The sequence below is a fragment of the Nerophis ophidion genome, linkage group LG08, assembly GCF_033978795.1.
Source record: "Nerophis ophidion isolate RoL-2023_Sa linkage group LG08, RoL_Noph_v1.0, whole genome shotgun sequence".
NCBI lineage: Eukaryota > Metazoa > Chordata > Actinopteri > Syngnathiformes > Syngnathidae > Nerophis > Nerophis ophidion.
Window position 1 is genome coordinate 42331280 of NC_084618.1, and position 19025 is coordinate 42350304.

General features: G+C 42.7%; 1 protein-coding gene across 3 annotated transcripts in view; it reads left to right on the forward strand.

Moving 5' to 3' along the window:
- Positions 1-1953: 1953 nt before the first annotated feature.
- llgl2 (LLGL scribble cell polarity complex component 2) overlaps positions 1954-19025 on the forward strand; it is a 93758-nt gene continuing 76686 nt past the window's right edge. For all 3 annotated transcript variants that reach the window (XM_061908614.1, XM_061908615.1, XM_061908616.1), the window contains exon 1: positions 1954-2231. The gene's annotated coding sequence lies outside the window, so the exon portion shown is untranslated. The remainder of the gene's footprint in view (positions 2232-19025) is intronic.

Sequence of the window (19025 nt, forward strand, 5' to 3'; positions counted from 1 at the left end):
TCAAAAGACTTTGAAATAAGATTTAAATTTGATTCTAAAGATTTTTTAGATCTGCCGGAATAATTTTTTTGAATTTTAATAATAAGTTTGAAGAAATATTTCACAAATATTCTTTGTCGAAAAAACAGAAGCTAAAATGAAGAATTAAATTAAAACGTATTTATTATTCTTTACAATAAAAAATTTTTTTTTTTACTTGAACATTGATTTAAAATGTCAGGAAAGAAGAGGAAGGAATTTAAAAGGTAAAAAGGTATATGTGTTTAAAAATCCTAAAATCATTTTCAAGGGTGTATTTTTTCTCTAAAATTGTCTTTCTGAAAGTTATAAGAAGCAAAGTAAAAAAATAAATGAATTTATTTAAACAAGTGAGGACCAAGTATTTTGGGGGATTTTCAAATTATTTTTGAGTTTTGTCTCTCTTAGAATTAAAAATGTCGAGCAAAGCGAGACCAGCTTGCTAGTAAATAAATACAATTTAAAAAATAGAGGCAGCTCACTGGTAAGTGCTGCTATTTGAGCTATTTTTAGAACAGGCCAGCAGGCGATTCATCTGGTCCTTACGGGCTACCTGGTGCCCGCGGGCACCGTGTTGGTGACCCCTGATCCAGACCCACCCGAACAGATTGGCCCATCAGACACATGAACAATAACAAGATCTGATAGCTCACTTACAGCTATGTTTTATTATCAATTCTGTGTGGTATGTGTTTTATGTTGCACAATTGTACCAATAAAAAAATCCTAGTTTGTGAACCCGTTCTCAAACAATGGCAATAAAACTACCGTATTTCCTTGAATTGCCGCAGGGTATAAAGCAGGGGTTGGGAACCTTTTTGGCTGAGAGAGCCAAGAAGCCAAATATTTTAAAATGTATTTCCAAAATAGCACTGAACACAACTAAACGTGTGCATTTTTAAATAAGACCAACATTTTGAGGTCTCTTATTCTTTGTAATAACCTTGTTATTCTGAAGCTAGCTGTGGTGGGGGCGTGGCCTGCGGGCCTGCATCGAAGCGGGGTGTTGCCAGGATCGGCCTCAAAATCAGCAACAGGTGCGTAGATGGCCCACCTGGGCCTTGTTATCTAATCACTGTTTATAAGTAGCAGCCAGGAGACGAGACGGGGTCAGAGTGCGAGCGAGAACGAAAGAGAAAAAGACAAATGCTGGACAGCAACTGAGAGACTTATTGAAAAATAAAAAAATATTGTAACCCTAAAACAGGCTCTCATGTCGGTGCTTGGTGGTCTGAAGAACCCCGAGGAGGGCAAGCCCTACACTGACTAATAATAAATAAATAACTTCTTACCGTTAACACAACTTCTTGAACAGGTGCGGTTGAAAACGGATGGATGGATTAAAAATGCATGAGAATTTTTTACATTTTGAACTTTATTTTTAACACTGTGATTACAAGTTGAATTATTCATTACTTATTGTGTCAAGCAATGTCAGCTTGGATTTACCGGAGAGCCAAAATGCGTCATCAAAAGAGCCACATCTGGCTCGCGAGCAATAGGTTCCCTACCCTTGGTATATAGTATCTAATTAGTTACTATGGTAATCTACGTCACAGCAACTCAGATGAGGTACCAAGCAGTGAGGGCGGGAACTGTTTCCACAGACGTGGAAGGAGATTTTCACTGCAAAATTCTAAAGCTTAGTGATATATCAGATACCGTATTTCCTTGAAATGCAAAAGGGCATATAGTATGCGCCTGCCTTGAATTACTGCCGGGTCAAACTCGCTTCCTGAAATAATTAGCGCATGCTTACTTTTACCGCATGCCTTTGGTAAGCGCAGGAGTGAGAAGAGGTTTTAGATTAATTAGCGCCCCGGCGGCAATTCCAGGAAATATGGAATTGTAATTCTGATCTGATCTGATTCTGATTCTGAAGGTCAAGACTACAAAACGGAGGATAATTTTCCAAAGTGTCAGTGAACGCAGCATGTGGGCGGAGTCTGAGGAGTCAGGAAGGAAGCACTTTGCCGCTTCCAGTCTCGTAAAAAAGTCAAGCGAGGAGTACTCACTAACACTTACGTTTTTGACCCACGGACTTCAGCGTGGATTTTATAACACTATCCTTCTGCTCGACTACGTTTCCACGCACACGACGGGACGGGGGACTCTCTGAAACTGCGGAAAGAGAGGTCTGCGGACTGAAACAACGGCCATTTGGGATCAGGTGGTGCTCCTCCATTGCGGCGAACACAGGTGTTGTCTTCTTGGTGAGTTCGGTACTCAAAAGTTGACTTTAGCACATTTACCTGCTGGGTGCGCCTTTTGCAGACCAACACATCGCTACATAACCATGTTGGGGAATTATGTACACAATTGCAACCTATTTCACAGCTACTTTGTAGGTAGCTGCAAAACACGCCCACTAAAGTGAATTAGCAACATTTTAACAACCCTCCACTACTTACACCGGCTTTAGTTGACTAAAGTTGATTTCATTATAAACTTTCATTCTATCAAGTTATTCCATTTGTATACAGAACATCGGACCGTCTCCTTGACATCAGGTAAGAAGGACAAGAAGTGGAGAAGAACAATAAACACAGATAAAGATTTACAGGTGATATTGTAGTTCATTAGCAGCGACATGGCCCGTTTTTCGTAATAATGTCATGCGGTTTGTAGCCCACATGTTGAGAAGTTGTGGCACTAAATGTTGCATAATGACGGAAATGTCGTCGTTTAGCAAGGTGTGTCTCCGAAACAGGTATGTTGTTAAGTTCTTTGGGACAACGGTCTAGTTTCAGGTTACCGTGGAATTGTCAGGACCCCGCCTAACGCCCGAAAGCAGGTGGGATAGGCTCCAGCACCCCCCCTCGCGACCCTTAAAGGGACAAACTGTAAAAAATGGATGGATGTTGGGACAGAAAAAGGGGACTGCTGTTGTCACAGATATGTCTCGACCAGGCCTGGGTAATTATTTTGACTCGAGGGGCAATATTTAGAGGAAAAAATGTGTCTGGGGGCTGGTATATCAATTTCTAGGAACACTTATACAAAACCTCACAATAATGTCTGATTGAATGTTAAAAACGTTATGACAGACTGCCTTAGAAAAACGTAATGGAATTTTACATTTTTATATGAACGATTAAACACTGAATATTGACAAAATATGAATTTCACACCCCCTTTCGATCGACATATTTTACAATCAAGTAAAACGCAACAAAAATGCAACAAACAAAATGGGTACAAAATAAGCCCACCTACGGGACGCTAGTTAATTTAAAACCTCTTCTCACTCCTGCGCTTACCAAAGGCATGCGGTAAAAGTAAGCATGCGCTAATTATTTTAAAACCTCTTCTCTCTCCGGCACTTACCAAAGGTATGCAGTAAAAATTTGAGTGTGATGTAAGCTTGGACCTTAAATCCTACTGAATAGCTGTTAATCTTCTTCCCTTTATGCGATTACAAATTACCGATATTAAAATCAGCCTCCTCCATTTTGAAAATGATGACAGGGGAAGTGTCACTCGTGACGTCACGAGTTTGACCAGGCGGTAATACTAAGCATGCGCTAATTATTTTGGGAAGCGAGTTTGACCCGGCAGTAATTCAAGGCAGGCGCATACTATATGTTCTTTTGCATTTCAAGGAAATACGGTATCTGATATATCACTAAGCTTTAGAATTTTGTAGTGAAAATCTCCTTCCTTGTCTGTGGAAACAGTTCCCGCCCTCACTGCTTGGTACCTCGTCTGAGTTGCTGTGACGTAGATTACCATAGTTACTAATTAGATGACCATAGTAACTAATTAGATTACCATAGTAAATGGTATATCATCCAAAAGCGCAGATTCCAACCATTAAAATACTTCGTATAGTTCAAGACTTACGGTCATTAGAAAACATCACTGCACATCATAATGGCAGCTACACTTTCCATCTTAAAAAAATAAAACAAATATTTGGAGAAGTCCGGCGGGCCAGATTGAAAAGCTCCGGGCCTTAATTTGTCCAGGTCTGGTCTTGACTATATGTAGTAATAGTGCTGAGCATACTTGCCAACCTTGAGACCTCCGAATTTGGGAGATGAGGGGTGGCGGGGTTTGGTGGTAGCGGGGATGTATATTGTAGCTTCCCGGAAGAGTTAGTGCTGCGAGGGGTTCTGGGTCGTGTTCATGTTGTGTTACAGTGCGGATGTTCTCCCAAAATTTGTTTGTCGTTCTTGTTTGGTGTGGGTTCATAGTCTGGCGCATATTTGTAACAGTGTTAATGTGGTTTATTCGGCCACCCTAAGTGTCACCTGTATGGCTGTTGATCAAGTATGCCTTGCATTCGCTCATGTGTTTGTCAAAGACGTATATATTATGAGAATGGGCCGGCACGCTGTTTGTACGGAGGGAAAGCGGACGTGACAACAGGTTGTAGAGGACTTCTACAGTCAGTGCCTTTAAGGCACGCCCCATATCGTTGTCCGAGCGGAAATCAGGAAAAATTCGGGAGAATGGTTGAGATTTTTGGGAGGGGCACTGAAATTCGGGAGTTTCCCAGGAAAATCGGGAGGGTTGGCAAGTATTGTGCTGAGATATCAATCAGACACATCAGTTATGAACTATTGTCATGAAAATCAACAAAACAGTGGTAATGGTTAATTTGATTTTGAACATGCGTAATCTAGCAACATTAAAATAAATCACATCTTCACACAATTTAACTAGTCTGGATGGAGTATGAAGAATTAAGCATTACTAAGAATTAAACAATAACCACAAGGCCGCCCTGAGATCGGTAGGTCATGAATTCAAACCCAGGCCGAGTCATACCAAAGACTATAAAAATTGGACCCGTTACCTCTCTGCTTGGCACTCAGCATCAAGGGTTGGAATTGGGGATTAAATCACCAAAATAATTCCCGGGCGCGGCCACCGCTGCTGCTCACTGATCCACTAACCTCCCAGGGGATGAACAAGGGGATGGGTCAAATGGTACACTGCAAAAACTGAAATCTAAATCAGATTAAATAATTCAAATAAGGGTGATATTTGCTTATTTTCTGTCTGATAAGATAATTCTTCTCACCAAGCAGATTTTATGTTGGGTAATACTTATATAGCGCTTTTCTACCTTCAAGGTACTCAAAGCGCTTTGACACTATTTCGACAATCATTCACACACTGATGGCGGGAGCTGCCATGCAAAGCCCTAACCACGAGCCATCAGGAGCAAAGGTGAAGTGTCTTGCTCAAAGACACAACGGACGTGACTAGGTTGGTAGAAGGTGGGGATCGAAGCAGGAACCCTCAGGTTGCTGGCACGTCCACTCACCCAACTGCACCAGGCCAAATGCAGAGGTTAATTTCACCACACTTAGTGTGTGTGTGTGACAATCATTGGTACTTTAACTTCTCAATGTCAATATGTGATTGAAAGGTAAGGAAACACAGGTCTAATAGTAAAGTTATTATATGTGCAGATGGCAAACAGTAATAAAGAATGAATAAGGCAGTAGAAATTGACAAAACACTGCAGTATCAAGAAAGTGTAGAGTATCTCTATTTTTTAGGCCATATCACGATACCCGATATACAGTATATCTCGATATTTGCCTTAGCCTTGAATTAACACTTGATGCATATAATCACACCAGTATGATGACCATATGTGTCTACATTAAAACATTGTTATTCATACTGCATTAACATATGCTCATTTTAAACTTTCATGCAGAGAGGGAAATCCCAACTACGTCAATTGACCAAAAGTGTATTTGTTAAACAGTTATTAAGCAGTGGCGCAAACATTCATGTCATTTCAAAACAGAAAGTGCAAGATTGTCAGAGACATTTTAAAACAAGCTATTAGTGCACTTTTGTGCATGATGTCACTAAGATGACATATCAAAACAACACTAAATTAAGGTGGATTTTTTGTACAGAACGCCACTACAATAGTTTAAAACAAAGTGCACTTTTGTGCATGATGTCACAAGATATTTCAATAACTGTCAAATAAAAATGAGCTGCATAATAGGAAATCAAATTGTGTACGTCCTTCGCTATGTGCTATTTTAATGCGTACGTTATCTCCTTGTGTTGTTGACTATTACAGTGGGGCAAAAAATTATTTAGTCAGCCACCGATTGTGCAAGTTCTCCCACTTAAAATGATGACAGAGGTCTGTAATTTTCATCATAGGTACACTTCAACTGTGAAGGACAGAATGTGGAAAAAAAAGGATTGGAATTTTAAATAATTTATTTGTAAATTATGGTGTAAAATAAGTATTTGGTCAACCATTCAAAGCTCTCACTGATGAAAGGAGGTTTTGGCTCAAAATCTCACGATACATGGCCCCATTCATTCTTTCCTTAACACTGATCAATCGACCTGTCCCCTTAGCAAAAAAAAAGCCCCAAAGCATGATGTTTCCACCCCCATGCTTCACAGTAGGTATGGTGTTATTGGGATGCAACTCAGTATTCTTCTTCCAAACACGACGAGTTGAGTTTGTACCAAAATGGATACATGGATTTTACAGCAGAGGATTGGGAGAATTTCATGTGATCAGATGAAACCAAAATAGAACTTTTTGGTATAAACTCAACTCGTCGTGTTTGGAGGAAGAAGAATACTGAGTTGCATCCCAAGAACAACATACCTACTGTGAAGCATGGGGGTGGAAACATCATGCTTTGGGGCTGTTTTTCTACTAAAGGGACAGGACGATTGAACCGTGTTAAGGAAAGAATGCATGGGGCCATGTATCGTGAGATTTTGAGCCAAAACCTCCTTGCACCAGTGAGCGCTTTGAATGGTTGACCAAATACTTATTTTCCACCATAATTTACAAATAAATTATTTAAAATTACTACAATGTGAATTGCTGAATTTTTTTTTTCACATTCTGTCTCTCACTGTTGAAGTGTACCTATGATGAAAATTACAGACCTCTGTCATCATTTTAAGTGGGAGAACTTGCACAATCGGTGGCTGACTAAATACTTTTTTGCCCCACTGTATTTTCATACGGTGTTGATCAGGAAATGGTTGTCTCGGCATTTTGTTGGTGTGGCACCGAATGGAGATGTTGATATGCGGAGTAAGCACTCTTCATCCTCTAGCGGGTGACTTTTCAAATGATGTTACATATCAGCAGTAATGCTACTTTTTGTAGCAATGCTTTTGCCCCACACTTGACAAATTATGGTTGTCTGTTTGACATCTTTCCTCTTGAAGCCACACCACCGCCAGACAATGGACCCCCTGCTGTTTTTCTTGGGAATTAATTCTTCCTTCATTTGTTACCAGATTCGCAGCTTCTTTCTCTCATATTACCACTCGCACCACAGCTAACGATACCCATGCTGCTACCTCTCTGCTCTGCGAGGGCGTATATGTATGTGACGTATGCAAGAAGGTGCGCTTGCTGTCTGTGAGAAGGAGAGACAACATAGAGTGGGAAGAGCCTGTAGTGTAATGCCCATAGCTAAAAGGAACTGGGTGAGAAAGTATACTCGAATATCACGATATAGTCATTTTCTATATCGCACAGAGACAAACCCGCGATATATCAAGTATATCGATATATCGCCCAACCCTAGTATAGGGTATGATAAATAAACAATACCTTAATTAAATGAAAATATATTTTTTTTAAAGTATTGGAGTTTAACAGTATGTTAGTATCACAGTTTGGTACGTCATTTGTTTTTAAAGTTACAGTTTTCGTTAATTTTGGGTACAGAAAAAAAACAAAACACTTTGTGGTCCTTAATCAATGAATTCTTGTTCAGTAATACCTTGTTGATTTTAAATTTAGACGTTGGATTTCGGTCAGACTTCATTATCATTGTGGACTTTAAAATTCGTCTAAATCCTGGATGTCTTTCACAACAAGTACTCTTGCTCCCAGGTCCTACATTCGACTTGATGTAGAATTTGCAGTTGGTACTTCAGGTCCCCTGAATTTTCCCCTGCCTCCTCAAATTTGTCCAGATCCTGGATGTCTTTGACAACAAGTACTCTTGCTCCCAGGTCCTACATTCAACTTGATGTAGATTTTGCAGTTGGTACTTCAAGTCCCCTGAATTTTCCCCTGCCTCCACAAGTTCCGTGCTTTCTTGGCGAGTCAGCATTGTGTTTATAGTGAGGGGATCATTCAATTGTACACATTTGTACCCTTTAGCTTCTTTTCCTGTTTCAGTAGAGAGATTTTGAATTTCCTGTTGGTGAGCTCCACTGTGTTGTTTTGTCCATAATGTGGAATGCACGCTAACATACAGGGGAGGCTAACAAAAAATAATTTAAACTTGTACAAATGTGAATGTGAGTGTGAATGTTGTCTTTCTATCTGTGTTGGCCCTGCGATGAGGTAGAGACTTGTCCAGGGTATAGACCGCCTTCCGCCCGATTGTAGCTGAGATAGGCACCAGCGCCCCCCGCGACCCCAAAGGGAATAAGCGGTAGTAAATGGATGGATGGAAACTATTTACAAATGATTTTTTAACAGAGTTGAGCTAAAACAGCAAATACATTTTTACCTAGAGGCAGATAGTCGCCAAACTCTGTGGAAACGGATATTGAGCACTAACTTTGTACGGCTAGGCCAGTCTGCTGCTCGTTTCAGTGCACTGTGTTCCAATGTGCTAACTATCTAAGGAAGCCTGTTACTTGAATTTCAAACTTTAATTTTAAAACAAATTACAAAGTTAATGTTTTTTGAAACATGATTGCCATGAGTTGTATAAAATTACAAAAACATAAAAAAAGTTACAAATATATGAATATATGGGAAACTGAGCTTGGTTGCTTAGACTGCAATGCTCTCATACAAGTTTGGATTGAGGTATGTAATTTCTTAATGGGAAGAGCATCTATTTTAGGAACTCTTTAATACTTGTAACTGGGGATGTTATGAGATCTTGTGTCATGAGATTTTGCAAGAATAAAACGTAACAATATTTCTCGTTTCAAGAAAATCGGTCACATGGGAAGAATACAGTCAGAATTTTTGAATTCTTTAAAATAGTAGCATATCCATCCAACCAGGAGCGAGGAATTGCAACCACAGATTAAATGCTTTGTTCACACATCAAATCGGGAACTAGCAAACGCAGCCAGTACTTGGAGCTCTTTGCACCAGCGGCGTGAGGCTCCTGCTCAGGCGGGTATAGCAAAGGAGACACAGGTGTGGTCTCCATCATTAGAGTTTCACAGCACGTGAAACTCTAATGAGTGTGTGTCGTGGCGGTATGCAATACCTGTTTGGGCGGTATGCAAATCATAGGGGGTCGATAGAGGGGGTGGGGGAGGGGGGGAGGGAGAGCATATGTCGTCCTTGATTAGCTTCTCAATGCACTTCATGGCTATGGGGGTGAGGGCTACTAGGCGGCAGTCGTTGAGGCAGGCAGAGGCAGATTTCTTTGGAACAGGGACAGTGGTGTATTTTGTCAGACAGGTGGGGATGACGGACCGTTCAAGGGACGGATTGAATATGTCTGTGAATACGGGTGCCAGACGACATCCCAGACTTTTAGGACACAACCTGGGATGCCGTCTGGCCCTGTGGCTTTCTTAGCATTCACCCTCTTAAAGGTTCTCCTCACGTCGTGTTCTGTTATCCTGAATGCTGAGTCTCCATTGGCAGTGGCCATACCCTCTTTTGCGGCGGCATGAAGGCTGCGGTTTCAACTTGCAGCCTCAAACCGTGCATAAAAGTTATTTAGCTCATGCCAGGGAGACATCAGCATTCACCGTGGGGGGGACTGCCTTTGTAGTCTGTCATCGTTCTGAGTCCTTGCCATACAGCTCTGGAGTCAGCCTGCTGAAATTTAAACTCCACTTTGTCCCTGTATCGTCCCTTTGCCTGCTTCACTAAGCGCCTGACGTCATAACACACTGACTTGTGCATGTCGCTGTTCGCACGCCCTTTCTGTAGGCTGAGGTGCACACTTTCAAAGCCTCTCGGACCGATCTATCAACCCAGGGTTTCTGATTTATAAAAACCTGTACTGTGGTGGTGGGGACTATTTCCTCGACCAGTATACCAACAAAGTCCAGCAAAGTGTTTGTATATTCGTCAATGTTGTTTGTGCCCTCGCGTACTAACCCCTGTTCAGCCGTGCTGCCCATAATTCCGACATATATATATATATATATATATATATATATATATATATATATATATATATATATATATATATATATATATATATATATATATATATATATATATATATATATATATATATTAGGGGTGTAACGGTACGTGTATTTGTATTGAACCGTTTTGGTATGGGGGTTTCGGTGCGGCGGTATACCGAATGAGTTTCCACACGGACATATTAATTAGCGTAAACAATACTCAAAATACTGGACATTTGAAGCATTTAAGAAACTCTGCCCTGACAGTACCGTGAAAGAGGACATGTCCGGTGAAAAGAAGACGTATGGTCAGTCTATCGTAGCCCGATCGGTGCTAGCACCTTTTTGCGGGGCTTTCCGGGCGGAGTTTCTTAAATGCCTCAAATGGCCGGCATTTTAAGTTATGGTTGCGTGTATTAACAATGTACGTTCAGGGTTAAGAATGGGTTAAAAACAAAACAATGCTGCTGCTACCTCACGCAGCAGCAGCATTGGTGAGGGAGGGGCAGAGAGCGAGAGAGTTATGATAAATGCGCATGCGTCTCCAGGCTCTGCTTTTTATCCATGTATTTATCAGATTTAATTTTTTATTATCTATAGCAGGGGTGTCAAAAGTGTGCCGGAGGCCATTTGCGGCCCACTGCTAATGTTTTAAAGGCCCACGGCATATTCTAAAAATACTATTAAAATAAACAAAAACTTAACATATGTGAAATAAAAAAGCTTTAAGGTTAAATGTAATTTAGAAAAATTTGCAATGTTAACTAATAAAACAAAGCTGTTTTTTCTTCTTTCAAACTGTCATTGCTCAAAACACAATATTGAATCGAAATCAGTATTATTATGAATATTTGGCGAATCCAAGGTTCCCATTACTTCACTTCAAATATTCCACTAAGAAAAATATTTTTGGTGGAAGATTTTGCAAAATTGGTAAATAAATAACCAAAAAATGTATATTTTGTTGTTTTCTTACTGTACCGAAAATGAACCGAACCGTGACCTCTAAACCGAGGTACGTACCGAACCGAAATTTTTGTGTACCGTTACACCCCTTATATATATATATATATATAAGGGGTGTAACGGTACACAAAAATTTCGGTATATATATTAGGGGTGTAACGGTACACACAAATTTTGGTTCGGTACGTACCTCGGTTTAGAGGTCACGGTTCGGTTCATTTTCGGTACAGTAAGAAAACAACAAAATATTTTTGGGGCGTTATTTATTTACCAAATTTGTAAACAATGGCTTGATCCTTTTAACATTGGGAACACTAGAATAATTCTGCCCACATTAATCCACATTAAACTGCCTCAAGTTGTTGCTTAGATGAAATAAAATGACACAACTTTTCTTCTACATATAAAAAGTGCAACATTAAACAGTTTCAAGTCAACTCATCATGCTTAATTTATTACAGCATTGGGGAAACCTGTAGTTGATTTTTATTATGTAAATGTTATATTTGTATCAACATGTGATAGCAGGGACCCTGCCATTCAAAACCAGGCTGCTATATTTCTAATGATTAATGTAACTATGCTGAAAAAATATTACAACAGCTATAGGAGAGACTATTCATCCTTGAACACCATGGAGTTCATTTAGGCTTTATGATGCACTTACATTATTATATGCACTATCAGAGACAGAAACTCTTAATTTAATATAATGTCCTTTTTTGCTGCTTCAACACACCTCAATCAACACTGTCCGTAGCACGCACGCACACACCGCAAAATGAGCTAACGTTACGCTAAAAGCTAACTAGCCTTCACCTCAAACCAGGACTGAGAGTAAGCTGAGCTGCAGTTTGTTTCTAGAAGGTCAACGGGCTCATAGTGATGTTTAGAAAGTAGTTGACTTAGAAGTGTTTAGTATAATTTGGGGAGAGTCCGTTGCTCCCCTGCTAAAGACCTATCTGCTTGACGCTGAAACGCTGATGACATGCGCTCTGAATACGCATTGCTGATTGGCTCGTTACCGCTACGGTTGTAACCAATCAGATGTTTGTGTGGGAGGGACAATGCTGGGTGCTGTGTACAGACAGAGACGGAGGCAGAACGGAGCGGAGCAGCTTTTTAAGACTTTAGCACAGCATATGTTTGTGTCAAACTCGTTCGGTACTCCTCCGCACCGAACCGGAACCCCCGTACCGAAACAGTTCAATACAAATACACAGACCGTTACACCCCTAATATATAAATATATATATATATATATGACTTATACTGACTCCTCTCTGAGCTGCAACCTTATCGTGGTAGAGGAGTTTGCGTGTCCCAATGATCCTAGGAGCTATGTTGTCCGGGGGGATAAAGCCCCCTGGTAGGGTCTCCCAAGGCAAACAGGTTCTAGGTGAGGGATCAGACAAAGAGCAGCTCGAAGACCTTTATGAAGATGAAAAACCATGGACCCAGATTTCCCTTGCCCGGACGCGGGTCACCGGGGCCCCCCTCTGGAGCCAGGCCCGGAGGTGGGGCACGATGGCGAGCGCCTGGTGGCCGGGCCTGTTCCCATGGGGCCCGGCCGGGCACAGCCCGAAGAGGCAACGTGGGTCACCCCGCCAATGGGCTCACCACCCATAGCAGGGGCCATAGAGGTCGGGTGCATTGTGAGCTGGGCGACAGCCGAAGGCAGGGCACTTGGTGGTCCGATCCTCGGCTACAGAAGCTAGCTCTTGGGACGTGGAACGTCACGTCACTGGGGGGGATAGAGCCTGAGCTAGTGCGCGAAGTCGAGAAATTCCGGCTGGATATAGTCGGACTCACTTTGACGCACAGCAAGGGCTCTGGAACCACTTCTCTCGAGAGGGATTCTTGTTTCCCCCCGGCTCAAAGCCTGTACGTTGGAGTTCAACCCGGTGGACGAAAGGGTAGCCTCCCTCCGCCTTCGGGTGGGGGGGACGGGTCCTGACTGTTGTTTGTGCCTATGCACCAATCAGCAGTTCAGAGTACCCACCCTTTTTGGAAACACTCGAGGGAGTACTGGAAAGTGCTCCCCAGGGTGATTCTCTTGTCCTACTGGGAGACTTCAACGCTCACGTTGGCAACGACAGTGAAACCTGGAGAGGCGTGATTGGGAAGAATGGCCGCCCGGATCTGAACCCGAGTGGTGTTTTGTTATTGGACTTTTGTGCTCGTCACAGTTTGTCGATAACAAACACCATGTTCAAACATAAGGGTGTCCATATGTGCACTTGGCACTAGGACACCCTAGGCCGCAGTCCCATGATCGACTTTGTAGTTGTGTCATCGGATTTGCGGCCTCATGTTTTGGACACTCGGGTGAAGAGAGGGGCGGAGCTTTCTACCGATCACCACCTGGTGGTGAGTTGGCTGCGATGGTGGGGGAGGATGCCGGACAGACTTGGGAGGCCCAAACGCATTGTGAGGGTCTGCTGGGAACGTCTGGCAGAGTCTCCTGTCAGACAAAGTTTCAATTCCCACCTCCGGAAGAACTTTGAACATGTCACGAGGGAGGTGCTGGACATTGAGTCCGAGTGGACCATGTTCCGCACCCCTATTGTCGAGGCGGCAGATCGGAGCTGTGGCCGCAAGGTAGTTGGTGCCTGTCGGGGCGGCAATCCTAAAACCCCTTGGTGGACACCAGCGGTGAGGGATGCCGTCAAGCTGAAGAAGGAGTCCTATCGGGTCCTTTTGGCTCATAGGACTCCGCAGGCAGTGGACAGGTACCGACAGGCCAAGCGGTGTGCAGCTTCAGCGGTCGCGGAGGCAAAAACTCGGACATGGGAAGAGTTCGGGGAAGCCATGGAAAACGACTTCCGGACGGCTTCGAAGCGATTCTGGACCACCGTCCGCCGCCTCAGGAAGGGGAAGCAGTGCACTATCAACACCGTGTATGGTGCGGATGGTGTTCTGCTGACCTCGACTGCGGATGTTGTGGATAGGTGGAAGGAATACTTCGAAGACCTCCTCAATCCCACCAACACGTCTTCCTATGAGGAAGCAGTGCCTGGGGAATCTGTGGTGGACTCTCCTATTTCTGGGGCTGAGGTCGCTAAAAAGCTCCTCGGTGGCAAGGCCCCAGGGGTGGACGAGACCCGCCCGGAGTTCCTTAAGGCTCTGGATGCTGTGGGGCTGTCTTGGTTGACAAGACTTTGCAGCATCGCGTGGACATCGGGGGCGGTACCTCTGGATTGGCAGACCGGGGTGGTGGTTCCTCTCTTTAAAAAGGGGGACCGGAGGGTGTGTTCCAACTATCGTGGGATCACACTCCTCAGCCTTCCCGGTAAGGTTTATTCAGGTGTACTGGAGAGGAGGCTACGTCGGATAGTCGAACCTCGGATTCAGGAGGAACAGTGTGGTTTTCGTCCTGGTCGTGGAACTGTGGACCAGCTCTATACTCTCGGCAGGGTTCTTGAGGGTGCATGGGAGTTTGCCCAACCAGTCTACATGTGCTTTGTGGACTTGGAGAAGGCATTCGACCGCGTCCCTCGGGAAGTCCTGCGGGGAGTGCTCAGAGAGTATGGGGTATCGGACTGTCTTATTGTGGCGGTCCGTTCCCTGTACGATCAGTGCCAGAGCTTGGTTCGCATTGCCGGCAGTAAGTCGAACACATTTCCAGTGAGGGTTGGACTCCGCCAAGGCTGTCCTTTGTCACCGATTCTGTTCATAACTTTTATGGACAGAATTTCTAGGCGCAGTCAAGGCGTTGAGGGGTTCCGGTTTGGTAACCGCAGGATTAGGTCTCTGCTTTTTGCAGATGATGTGGTCCTGATGGCTTCATCTGACCGGGATCTTCAGCTCTCGCTGGATCGGTTCGCAGCCGAGTGTGAAGTGACCGGAATGAGAATCAGCACCTCCAAGTCCGAGTCCATGGTTCTCGCCCGGAAAAGGGTGGAGTGCCATCTCCGGGTTGGGGAGGAGACCCTGCCCCAAGTGGAGGAGTTCAAGTACCTAGGAGTCTTGTTCACGAGTGAGGGAAGAGTTGATCGTGAGATCGACAGGCGGATCGGTGCGGCGTCTTCAGTAATGCGGACGTTGTACCGATCCGTTGTGGTGAAGAAGGAGCTGAGCCGGAAGGCAATGCTCTCAATTTACCGGTCGATCTACGTTCCCATCCTCACCTATGGTCATGAGCTTTGGGTCATGACCGAAAGGATAAGATCACGGGTACAAGCGGCCGAAATGAGTTTCCTCCGCCGGGTGGCGGGGCTCTCCCTTAGAGATAGAGTGAGAAGCTCTGCCATCCGGGAGGAACTCAAAGTAAAGCCGCTGCTCCTTCACATCGAGAGGAGCCAGATGAGGTGGTTGGGGCATCTGGTCAGGATGCCACCCGAACGCCTCCCTAGGGAGGTGTTTAGGGCACGTCCAACCGGTGGGAGGCCACGGGGAAGACCCAGGACACGTTGGGAAGACTATGTCTCCCGGCTGGCCTGGGAACGCCTCGGGATCCCCCGGGAAGAGCTAGACGAAGTGGCTGGGGAGAGGGAAGTCTGGGTTTCCCTGCTTAGGCTGTTGCCCCCGCGACCCGACCTCGGATAAGCGGAAGATGATGATGGATGGACTTGTACTGAAATTCTTTAAACAAAAACACAAACAACACATCCAAAATGTATATACAGTATGTACCTCAAGTAGAAAGTTGAATGTGCATATGAAAGCGACACAAACATTACAAACATTATAAACAAAGTAATATGGCAGAAAACAAATAATACTCTGCATAAAAAAAAAGAAGTGAACATTTCCCCAGATGGCACCTTATGTCCATATAGATACAAAATAATGTTAATTTATGAGGTCTAGTCTTACACCTAGGACTGGATGATTATGGGCAAAATAATAATTGAGATTATTTTTTATCAATATTGATATCACGATTATTAATCATGATTATTCATTATGTTGGGTAAAACAGTGTTGAAGTGTGAATGCGACACGATCATGTAATTTGGAACCCTCAGATTGCTGGCACGGCCGCTCTCCTAAACGTACCACAGCGTCCCTTTCATGATTTTTAATTTTAGCATTTATTAATTGAAACAAGTTCATGCTGTGTTTATTGTTAATTTTTGTCTGTTCTGTATGTAGAAATGACTCTGCTGGATTGGCAACTGGTTGTGGACTGTATGTATCTGCACCGCAACAACATAATTTCCCCAATGTGGAATAAATAAAGTCTATCCATTCTAAAGTTATTTCTGTCACATGAATGATTGTCTGTCCTGGCTGCTTCAAACTTTAAAATACATATTTGTCCATCCATCCATTTCCTACCGCTTATTCCCTTTTAAGGTCGCGCTGGCGCCTATCTCAGCTGAGATACATATTTGTGACACAGCATAACATTTTGACCTAATTAATTGAATTCAAGTAAAATTTTACTGGGACATGTTGTTTCAGTTTACACAAAACAAGATATTTTTCATTTTCAACAAAATCTATAATGATCAAAAAGGGATACATTGATTGTACAAATTCCTAATTTATCCAAGCCAAGAATTAAAGCTGTATCCATTGTATTAAGTTTACCTCTTAAATGTATTGTTTGTATGTCGCCAGGTACCCTTTGATTATTATTAAAATATACAGGTAGTTTTTGAATTAAAAAAAAAAAAAGGCTTAGCATGAATGGCAAGCCAACGACCTTCAGTTCCACCTGTGTCAAAGTGACACAAACAAAAAGCTTTTGTTCTCTATGTTTTTGGTGTCATTGCACCTGCAAGCTGGGTTATGAAGACACAACAATGTAAGTGTACTGTATGAACCACCTGTTCAATCTTCTCGGGGATTTTCTCAGACAAGTATGTTATTTTATTAGCAGGTAAAATGGCTTAAATTGACCAGGACACGTTATGTATGTTTATGAGAGAATTAGGAGAAGAGCTTGCTGACTCCAGTGTGCTTGCTTTGACTCATGTTTTGTTTGCTACAGTTAAACGTTAACCCCAATCATGTTCAACCTTTTTTCTCTCTCCGCCATGTTGTCAAGCAGTAAAGGTCTATGTCTGTGGTTAAACACAAATATCGTTTGTATTAGTTTGTAATTAAATGCAATTCATACAAATAAGTTCTAAATGCAAATATTATTTTTTTTTTTTCCTTGAAAAGGAACACTGGATATAGTATAAGATTTATACTAGATTGGATGGATGGATAGATAGACTTTTCCAATCACAAATTAATGTTGTCTGTCTATCTGTGTTGGCCATGCGATGAGGTGGCGACATGTACAGGGTGTACCCCGCCTACCGTTGAATGCAGCTGAGATGGGCTCCAGCACCCCCCTCGACCCCGAAAGGGACAAGCGGTAGGAAATGGATGGATGGAAAGAGGGAAAAAACTCTGAAAACTGAAACTTGAATATTGAGTCGCTTGTGCAAAGCTTATGTTCATCCAATTTTTCCTTGAGTGATCACAGGAAAATGGAAATTAAATTGTGTGCGATAAGATGCTGTAGTTTGCCACACCCTAACCAGAGAGATCTTGATTAGTAAAGTGAAAGGAAACCTCCTCTCTTGTGCTCTACTTTGTGTTACTTTCACATTTGGAATATTTTAAAGAAACTTTGCTTTCATTTTTATGCGTTTTTTTTATTACACATCATTATGAATAGATAAAAGCAGAGTTGCAGACCCATCACCAGGGGTCTCACGTATTAAGGTTGCTGCGCACAAAAAAGTGTTGCTCGCAGGGGTGAAATCAACCTACAGTACATTCGGAAAGTATTCATAGCGCTTCACTTTTTGTTATGTTACAGCCTCATTCCAAAATGGAATAAATTAATTTTGTCCTCAAAATTCTACACTTTAATAATGATATATACAGGACAGTCTCAGAAAATTTGAATATTATGATAAAGTCCTTTTATTTTCTGTAATGCAACTAAAAACATGAAAATGCCATACATTCTGGATTCATTACACATCAACTGAAATATTGCAAGCCTTTTATTATTCTAATATTGCTGATTAAGGCATGGGGCTTCACGGTGGAAGAGGGGTTAGTGCGTCTGCCTCACAATACGAAGGTCCTGCAGTCCTGGGTTCAATTCCAGGCTGAAGATCTTTCTGTGTGGAGTTTGCATGTTCTCCCCGTGAATGTGTGGGTTCCCTCCGGGTACTCTGGCTTCCTCCCACTTCGAAAGACATGCACCTGGGGATAGGTTGATTGGCAACACTAAATTGGCCCTAGTGTGTGAATGTGAGTGTGAATGTTGTCTATCTGTGTTGGCCCTGCGATGAGGTGGCGACTTGTCCAGGGTGTACCCCGCCTTTCGCCCGATTGTAGCTAAAATAGGCGCCAGCGCCCCCCGTGACTCCGAAAGGGAATAAGCGGTAGAAAAATGGATGGATGATTAAGGCATACAGCTTAAGAAAACTCAAAAATCCTATTTTAAAAAATTAGAATATTTCCTCTGACCAAGTAAAAAAAAATATTTATAACCGCAAAACAAAATCAAACATTTGAAAATGGCAATTAATGCACTCAGTACTTGGTTGGGAATCCTTTTGCACGGATTACTGAATCAATGCGGCGTGGCATGGAGGCAATCGGCCTGTGGCATTGCTGAGGTGTTATGGATGCCCAGGATGCTTCAATAGCGGCCATCAGCTCATTTGCATTATTGGGTCTGGTGTCTTTCAGCTTCTTCTTCACAGTACCCCACAAATTCTCTATAGGGTTTAGGTCAGGAGTGTTGGCATGCCAATCGAGGACAGTAATGCCATGGTCAGTACACCAGTTACTGCTGGTTTTGGCACTGTGAGCAGGTGCCAGATCATGCTGGAAAATTAAATAATCATCTCCATAGAGCTTGATGATGTCAAGGAGGATCTGAAGAAACAAACTTCAGACAATGTATACAATGAAGATGATGTAGATGATGCATATGGGAATTTTTTCAACACCTTTCTAACACTTTATGATAAACATTGTTCTTG